The 9,015-nt window shown below is 35.2% G+C and overlaps 1 long non-coding RNA gene across 1 annotated transcript; it reads right to left on the reverse strand.

Annotated features, from left to right (window-relative positions):
• Positions 1–2,059: 2,059 nt before the first annotated feature.
• LOC141553315 (uncharacterized) lies at positions 2,060–7,798 on the reverse strand. The gene is made up of 3 exons (XR_012485392.1): positions 7,226–7,798; positions 6,868–6,967; positions 2,060–2,687 (listed from the first exon to the last, which is right to left on the reverse strand). It is a non-coding gene; the product is annotated as an uncharacterized LOC141553315 (long non-coding RNA).
• Between the last annotated feature and the right edge of the window lie 1,217 nt (positions 7,799–9,015).

Below are 9,015 nucleotides of genomic sequence, written 5' to 3' on the forward strand. Positions count from 1 at the left end.
TAATTTCCAATTTTCCCAGAAATTTTTGTCAAACATTGAGTTCTTATCCCAAAGGCTGGGGTCCTTGGGTTTGTCAAACACTAGATTATTAGACTTATTGATTATTTTGTCCTTTGGACCTAACCTATTCCACTGATCAACTAGTCTATTTCTTAGCCAATACCAAATGGTTTTGGTAACCACTGCTTTATAATATAATTTTAGATCAGGTACAGCTAGGCCACCTTCATTTGATTTTTTTTTTCATTAATTCCCTTGAAATTCTTGACCTTGTGTTATTCCATATGAACTTTGTTGTTATTTTTTCTAGGTCATTAAAATAGTTTTTTGGGAGTCTGATTGTTTTTAATTGTATTTAATTAATAGATTAGGTAGTATTGTCATCTTTATTATATTTGCTTGCTAAAGATAGATCTTTAAAGGCATGAGATGAAGCTGAAATAATAATTGTTTCTAGAACCAACACAAAGCCACTGAATTTTGTTTAATAGAGAAGTGACATGGTTAGTCCTGTCTTTTAGGAAAACCACTTCTGTAGCTGTGTGGAAAATGTGTTGAAATGAGGAGAGAGGGAAAACAGTAATAGACTATTGTAATTATCCAAGCTATAAACGATTATTTCTGAATCAGGAAAGTTCTATCTGTAAGTAGAGAGAAGAAATAGATGCAAGAAATGTTATGAAGGCAGAAACAGCAAGATTTGGTAGATGACTGAATATATGGGATGAATGAGAGTGAAGAATCTTGAAAAATATTTGTTACAAGCCTGAGTGCCTGGAAGGATAGGGAGTGCCCTCAAAAGAAATGACAAGCCCAAAGATAGTGGGGTTTGAGAGGGAAAGACAATTTAATCAATTCTGAAATGGTGCAATTTACCAATTCCTGCCCATACTATACAACTTGGTCTCCCACCAAAATGAAGACAGAAGTCAGGACCCCTTTTTCTGGTTGATGCTCTAAATGTGAAGTCTAATTTCTCAGGGTGGCTTGCCAAAACCATGGGAATATCTGGGAATCAGGGGAGGGATCCTGTGGGGAGACAAAAGAAAGGAAGATTCTGCTTGCACTGCTAGTGAATGTAGCAGGATTGCAGATGACTTATGTCTGCCCTGAAGTACTGATAATATCCTCAGGAGAAGGGAAGAAGTTGGGAACTTGTATGGCCCTGGAATGTAAGTGGGAAGAAAAGATTAGGAAAGGGCTGGGCCATAATGGGCAAAGAGAATATTTTGTTGTAAATTAGGTACTCTGTTTTTTGTTATCTTCTTCCTATCTTCTGTGATCTATCTCATATCCTTTGGGATCATGCCTTGGGCTGCCAAGAAGTCAGATCTTTTTCCTTTAAAAAAAAAAAATCTCCAGAATTTAGCAGTATATCTGCAATAGGCTGTTTTTCACTCATTTTTAGTCACTTTGACTCTTTATGACCTCACTTGAGGTTTTCTTGATAAATATACAGGAGTGGTTTTGCCATTTCTTTCTCCAGCTCATTTTACAGATGAGGAAACTGAGGCAAATGGTGTGAAGCGACATGCCCATGTCTGGATTTGAACTCAGACCTTCCTGACTTCAAATCTATCACTCTATCTACTGTACCACTTAGCTAACCAACCTCCCATAATAATTGGTGTTTAGTAGGTGTTTATTAATTGATTGAATGATTTGGGCTTCAAATTTGAAGATCACTTAAGGTGTACAAAGAGGAAAACAGGAACTCTAGGTCTAGGATAATAATAGGATACCAAGAGCAAGACCAGGTTGGGGAGAAATTCACCTGAAATAAGACCTACATAGGGGACGAAGTACCTACCAAGTGGTTGCTTCCTACTTTCAATAATTACTCTTGCTAGTCAGATGCTAAGCTCAGCAATTTTCCCCTATGTGAAAAGAGGCAAATAGGATATGTGTCCTCTAAATTCAATTCTAATAAGTCAAAGTTCTATTCTCTCTACCCTAGTTAAAACTCCAGAGAGAAAGATGATAATTTACAATATATCAATTATAAAATGAGTCATATTGTGAAACAATGAGAATAAAAGAAACTTTGAGATTTTATCTAAATTTATAACCAAAAAAATTTAATAATATATGGTCAGTGGTTAAGTTGCCAAACACACATTGTGACCACTTAAAGGAAACACTTCATTTTATCCACAGTGCTTTTCAGATCATCATAGCCTTGGATGGAAGCTTTCTAATCAAGCTTTCTAATCAAGCTAACACATAACTTCTCTAGGACCAAGGAATTTCTGTCTTGTTAAAAGTCTCTTGGGAGGGAGATCTTTCAACATCACTGGAATATTAGTGACTTAAGCAATTTCCATGGACTATAATGACTGGGGAGTTCCAACTCCAACAAATAAAAAGAGGATAAATGGATATATCTTCTAGTAAGGAATTTGTGAGTCTGAATCTAAGGGTTCTCAGGAAACCTGACGGGTTTTCTGAGTTTTAAAAAGGATCTTACAAAAACTAGTTTCTTCTATGAATCCCAATTTGAATTTGGGATTTGGAAAAGTTCAGACAATAAAGAAAAATTGAGCTGAAGTCCAAACCTCAAAGTCCCTTTCCATGGTTTTTAATTCAGTTTTCTTTTTACCCCAGCAAGACAACCTGAAGATGTGCTCCGAAATCTGATCAAGGCTTCCTTAAAATGTTGACATGATTTGGGGGATTTATGGTGACACCTGAAACAAGAAGAACATTTTCCAGTTTTATCTTTCATTTGCAACTTCTTCAAACCTCTTATAAACATTCTGAGATCAAATAACAAAGAAACTCTGAGTGTAGCTGTTCTACACTTGGGTCTTCAAAGTCCTTTAAGTAACTGAGAAATAAACACTTAGGCAAGACTCATTCAGTCCTACAGAAAAGCCTTTATTTGTCTAAAGAAGATGGTATTGTGTCTCAAGAATTACCCCTTTCATGTACCATCTTCAGTTCCAGACATCACAGTATGGAAAGGATCTTGATAAGTTAGAGAACATCCAAGAAATGGCAATCATAAAGGCAAAGGGCTTCAAGTCCATGTGCTATGTGAATTAATTGAAAGACATAAAGATGTTTAACCCAAAGAAGATAATATTACTGAGAATATAATAAGTATCTTCAAGAATTTGAAGGGCTATCATGTAGAAAATTTAAAATTTTATTCTTGGCAATTGAGAATAGAGCTTATAATGATGAGAACAAGTTGTAGAAGCAGATATAGACATGAAATAAGGAGAAATATCCTAACATCTAGAAAAATAAGCTAACTTGAGAAATTGTCCCCTCCCTTACCAGAGGTCTTTAAACAAATCTCAGATAATCACTTGTCAAGTATGTGTAGAAAGAATTATTTTAGTTGAGAGTAGACAGGGGAAGGGAGTGTTGGTTTTCAATTGTCTGAAATGTCTATTGAGGTCTTTTCTAATTCTGAAACCCAGTGATTCTATGTTCTGATCATGGTGTAGAATGAAAACAGTCTAGGACTGGGAGTTATAAAGATCTAAATTCCAATACAACCATTTAGTTTATAGACAAGTCACTAGTTCTTGTGAATTCAGCTAGTCAGTTTACCTCTGTTTGCCTCAGTTTCATCATCTGTAGTAAAGGGTCAGGGCAGCTAAAAGCTTCAGTGGATAAAGTGCTGGGTCTGGAGTTAGGACCAGGCCTCAGATTCTTACTAGCTGAGTCAGCACCCTGTTTGACTCAGTTTGCTCATCTATAAAATGAGTTGGAGAAGGAATGACAAACCACTCCAGTATATTTGCCAAGAAAACCCCAAATGGAGTTATAAAGGGTTAGATACGACTGAGAAAACAATGTAGTGATAAAAATAGTACCTAATTCCCAAGGCACTAAGACACATCATAAGTGCCATACAATTGTTAGCTATTATTATTATATAGAACTTTAGAGTTTGAAAAACATTTTGTTCATAATCACTCTACTAAGTAGAGGTACAAGTTTTGTTTTCCCCATTTTCAGATGAGGAAATGGTGGCTCAGAATTTAAGTGGATTTTCTATGCTCCTATAACACATAAGTTATAGGGCTAGAATTAAAACCCAGTTCCTCTGCCTCTATCTTCTAGATCTTCTAGACCTATTTCTGTCTTCCTCTGTAAAAAAGGGGGAACTGAAATTGCCTTGTGTCTTGTGGTTTGCCATATCTAAATATTTCCAAAAAGCAAACCTCAAGCCACAAATAGCAGACTATTTAATATTCTAGTATATTCCTATATTGTAACTTAAATTCTTTGCTACTGAACAAGACTATAGGATCATAGATTTACAGCTGAAAGATACTTTGAAGACAAACTAGTCCATCATTCTTACAGATGAGGAAACTGAGGTCCAAACAGATTCACTGACTCATCCAAGGTTAATATTTGAATTCAAATCCTCTGATTTCAAACACAATTCTCTTTCCACTTAACATACTTCTTCTCCTTGATTTCCTTCCTGGCTTCCTTTTAGATTATAATTAAACTTGGACTCAGATGGCAAGTATATAAATCTCCTTTTTAAAAAAAGGTATTTTGTTCCCTGGATGGAGCCTAATGAGGAAGACCCACTTCTAATTTTAGGACATTGGTCAAATGCACTTGAACATGTTTAGAAAGAGTCCCTTTGGCCAGATTCCTCACCTCTCCTGCCAGGATGTTCATTTAATGCCTGTCATATTTTCACTTAATACTATAAGCTTCATAAGCTCCGACACATCTGCAATCTCAGCATTATCAGAAAAGCTTGATGGGAATATGATCAGTGGCAAAGATTACAGAGACTTTGCAAACAGAGGAAGGCATGTTCCGCGTTAATTGCTAATCTGCTTCAGCCAATATGGCACTCTGACAAAAGCAGCCAGCCATGTCTAACAAGAAGGGGATCAGTCCAGCTTCTCCTTGGGTACAGTACGCCTAAATAGGAGAATCGCCCAATAACCCCAGGTGACTAATTTATCTATAAATATATTATTGACATAATAGAGGCCTTTTTAATGGGATTATAACTACCCGGGCAGCTGCTCAGCCAGTCAAGGAGAATATGGTTGACAATAAGATTTAAGGGAAAGAATAGAGGAAAAACAGCAAACCTCTGGCCTGGCACACTTAAATGACCTCATTGCTTCAAAATAATGGGATCATGTTGCAGATATGAAAAGAAAACCCAATATGCTTAAAGCAATCGCTTTTAGCACGCTCATCATCATTCCTCTCCCACTGTTCTTGGCTAAGAGGAGATTTAAAGAACAAACCAAGAAGCCCTCATCTTTTCAATCACCAGAAATACATCTTTCAAAGGCAAGATTTCATTGTCACAAACAACCACTCTTTAAAGGGGCACTGCCAAGAATTGTAATGCCTCACAATTAAATATATTTTCTGCTTCTCCTTTCGGCTTCTGCCAACTTTTGCACATATACAATACACACACACACACACACACACACACACACACACACACATATACTTTCTATATATTAGGCTTAAATGCTTCCATATTCACACTTCTAAAAAACATGAATTAAAAAAAAAGTTTTTAAAAAATCTCAAAAGCCTTTCCTCCAAGAAACAACAAAGAACTTAAAAATAAGAAACTATTTCAAGAAAATAATTTTTGGTTCATAATGTAAAAGCCATTTTACTTTGATTTTTAAAAAACCCACAAAATGTATTTCTGAAAATCTCTGAGCCTTTTAAACATGCTCTAATGAAGTTTAAAAATTAAAACAAGTAATGAAGACTCTTAATAAAAGTGTTTAATAAGTGATGAGGTTAATTAGAATCCAGATAGTTGTTGGTAAGGTTGCTAGAAAATACTAGTGATACTAGAATGATTATCATTACTCGGTCCATTATGAAGTCCTCATCTCATTTGTTGTTGTTCAGTCATGTCCAACTCTTTATGATCTCCTTTGGGGTTTTCTTGGCAAAGATACTGGAGTGTTTTACCCCTTCCTCCTCCAGTTCATTTTACAAAGGAGGAAACTAAGGTGAACAAGGAACTTGCCCAGGGTCACATGATAGTAAGTGTCTTGAGTCCAGGTTTGAACTTAGATTTTCCTGACACCAGACCTGGTGCTTATTTTCGGTGCTGCTTAGTTGTCCTTTTTCTTTGCCCTGCTCTAAATCTATAGTTCCATGGTTGTGCCCCCATCTAAGTTAGTTTTGTGTGACTTTAAAGATGTTATCAAAACTACATTCATAGAAAGAATAGGAATTGAAATAGTTATAAAGTAAGACTGAACAATAACAGATTGATTGATCAAGTACTACTCCTGTATTCATGAAATATTACAAATTTACAGATGGGATTAGAACTCAGATTCTCTGATTCCATTTCTTTTGGTCTTTCCACATGTTTTATTATTTGCCTATCTGGGTAAGAAAACTATGCATTAACAATGAGTCAAGAAACTGGGAGCAAACACTTGAAGAGAACCCCAAAGTCTTTCCCCATACCTAAGTTAGAGATTGCTGTTGTTTTTATTTGCCCTTCATCCTCGAAGAGGACATGATATCAGGAAGGTAATGCATGTCATGCAAGTGAATTGGATTTGAGTGCAGGAGGGCTGTGCAAGGTCACCCATCTCACTTTCTCCTTATATGGGTGCAGTGTTGAGATCTAGATCAAGACAACTGGAGAGAGCCTGAGTAAAATGGGAGAGGTAGAATTTAAGCAAAGTCCACACTACATCTAGTTCCAGAATCTGATTGTCAAGGCAGGTCAAATTTTCCAAGGTTCATGGTATATTGTGTTGAAAATTATTAATAAATAGCCTAGTTATGCTTCAGAGAGTTAGCAGTGGTACAAATATGGTAATTTGATGTTTATTCTCAATTTCCTAAATATTTGCTGTGTTTATTCTGAATTCTTACCCTCTGGGAAAAACTGTCAGGATCTCTGCAGATGTCTATGTTCCCAAAGTATTTTTAAGAATCTGAGAGTATGAAGTTGAATCTCACACTCTTCTTAAGCCTGGACATAGAATACAGCAAAGAGGAGTTCTTGGGATCATATTCTCCAGGTCTGGCAAAAGATAATATATATATATAAATTCTTTCCTATTGAACTCAAGCCCCCAGCTTCTAGTATGAAATGACCATAATCATATTAACTTAGGAAAGATAAAATAATTTTAAGTTTAATCTACATATTAATATTTTCCTCAGTCTAGATAATCAATGAAACAAGAATCATTTGAAGTTTGCTAATTTCTGAGATATAAATACTTACATTGAAAAATTTAACAATCAGTTCTTGAGATGAAGTTGGAACTAGCTCCAGCATATCCCTGCCAAGAATACAAAACTGAAATCCAGATATCTTGACTTTTACATAATCACTCTTTCCACTATACCACAATACCTTGAGTGCCACTTGGATGGCCATTTGGGTCAGCCTAGAACCAAGAAAACTTGAACATGGACATTTTGTAGGGTAAGTGAACAGTGGTGAAGGTCCAAATTTAAGGGAATGGAGAGCAGGAAGTCACCTGTTCCTGAATACAATTCTCTGATCTTCCATTTCATAGAGCAGTAATATTACCCAGAACCCTGACAACAGTGTGCATTGCAGAGAAATCAGCAGCCTTAGATGTTAGACCTGGTTCTGCCAGTAAGTTAGACAAATCACTTGATTTCTTTGTGCCTTATTTTTCTCATCTGCCAAACTAGGCTAGAAGAACCTTTTTCAGTCTATGTCATGAGTTATATTTTGAAAATCAAATTATTTAAATTTACAGATTACACTTATATAGTATATAGTATATAGTGTTTATGATATCTACTGCACATGGATGATGTCATTTGACTCTCACCACAACCTATAGAATAAGTAGTGAAAGTATTGTTCTCTTCATTCTACATATCAGGGAAGAGGTTAGGATCTGTCTAAGGTTATAAAACTAATAGATAGAGCCAGTCCTTGGATCAGTGTCCAGTTTTTTTACCTTTAAGACTCACTATTCTTAAGACTCAATCATTCATTTTTATAAAAAGAAAATTTCAGAGAAATTAAGCACTTATCTAAAGTAACAGTAAATGGATGTAAAAACACTTAGAAAAATATAAAGGAGTATTTATAGTCCTTTACACAAGCATATGCCATTATTGTTGTTGTTTTAACTACTTTTTTATTTTAAAAGAATATTTACTTATCAGAAGTTCTCTTGATTGAGAGAAATCTACATTATAACAGCTATATAAAATACTGTTTTAGATGCATGCTTACATATGGGTAAATGTATATGTGCATATAGACATATATGTGAATACATGTGACCATGCATGCAAGTCTATGTATTTTATAGAGAGATATATGCATATGTGGGTGGGTCTGTGAGTGGGTGTGAATACATATAAATATATTTGTGCTTAACTGTAGCTTACTTGGGAAAGTAGGGGACATGAAAGGGAAAACAAAGAATAAAGTAAAAAATGTGCAGCAGAAATCAAAAAAATAACCTTCAAGGAAGCAAAGAAAAGATGGACACTCATAAATATAATTTTTTCTATTATTATATATGCTTTCTTGAAATGGAAATTTATTATTAACTAATGTCAAGGAAAGTAAAGCTAGTAAGTATCTGAAGCATTTCTCAAACTCAGGTCTTTCTTCTAACTCTAAGCATGAGAAAAAGGAATATTTGCAAACTTTTGAATCTTTGAGGAAAAGGTGTCCCATGTTCCAATAGAGAGCTAATGGCCAAAGTGAGCTTTTCCACAAAAACAATAAATAAATGAATAAACAAACAAACAAACAGACAGACAGACAGACAGACAGATAGATAAGTAAATAAGTAAATAAATAAATTAATTAATTAATAGATAGATAGATAGATAGATAAATAAAACTTTCCTAGAGGAATTTCTTCTCTGAAATCAGAAAAGGTACACATATTAAAAAACAAGAAAGAAAATCACAATGGCAGCCCCCATGTTTTTGCCCAGATGGCCTTCCATATCTGGAATGTACCATCTTCTCATCTTCACCCTTTGGATAATTCCTAACTTCCTCCAAGGAAT

The sequence above is a fragment of the Sminthopsis crassicaudata genome, chromosome 2, assembly GCF_048593235.1.
Source record: "Sminthopsis crassicaudata isolate SCR6 chromosome 2, ASM4859323v1, whole genome shotgun sequence".
NCBI classification, from domain to species: domain Eukaryota; kingdom Metazoa; phylum Chordata; class Mammalia; order Dasyuromorphia; family Dasyuridae; genus Sminthopsis; species Sminthopsis crassicaudata.